Raw genomic sequence first — 939 nt, 5'->3', positions numbered from 1 at the left:
TACGCAGAACGTTTGACGTATTCAAAGCACGCAACTCCTCATGTTGGATTCCGTAGATATCTCAGGTCTCAGGATCCAATCATGGAACCGCCATATGAGATTCAAGTCATGACGCTAGTCCATGTGACAATCTCATGCGGGTCAATCCAGTATTCCATTCTCCATCGAATACCTATGACTGTGATTGTATCCAATACTTATGATCAACGCTATGATCATCAATCACACATCATACTAGTCTTATTATGTCGTTATTCCCATAACTACACAAGACTAGGGAGTTTAGTATCATTCATAATGATACACGGATTTCATAACAGATCTAGTATGCAAGAACATGTAATGAATCAAATACTCTCATAAAACCCATAGAAAGTATCAATACATCAAATGCATCTAAATAAAGCTCACAAACAGTACATCATAGAGCACTAAACCAACACCATAACCTCTGGGTATGTGGTAGGCTCGTCATATTCCAATAACATGAGTTCCTCATTCCCAGTCACGAGAAATCCATATCTCGCTGGCTCTTGGTGAATCCTGCCTGATCTCCGAGGTTCACTCGTCAAAGGTTGAGCCACAACCGGCAGTGAAACAGGTTGAACTTCTTCAACTTGTTCACTCGGCTCAGCGTCTACTTGCTGCTCTCGAACTTCCTTAAGTTCGATCCTACTCCCACTGACTCTTTTGGAGACGAACTCTCGCTCCATAAAAGTCGCATTCTTGGCAATGAACACCTTGTTCTCTGCCGGAATGTAGAAGTAGTAACCCTTAGTTTCCTTAGGGTAGCCTACAAATAAACACTTATAAGATTTGGAAGATAACTTATCAGTCATCTGACGCTTAACGTAAGCGTCGCAGCCCCAAATTCTGACAAACGACAACGCGGGACGCTTCCCCGTCCATATCTCATATGGCGTCGTTTCAGCCGACTTC

This window comes from Tarenaya hassleriana, unplaced genomic scaffold (assembly GCF_000463585.1).
Source record: "Tarenaya hassleriana unplaced genomic scaffold, ASM46358v1 Cleome91, whole genome shotgun sequence".
NCBI classification, from domain to species: domain Eukaryota; kingdom Viridiplantae; phylum Streptophyta; class Magnoliopsida; order Brassicales; family Cleomaceae; genus Tarenaya; species Tarenaya hassleriana.
Note: the sequence above shows the minus strand (reverse complement) of the source record.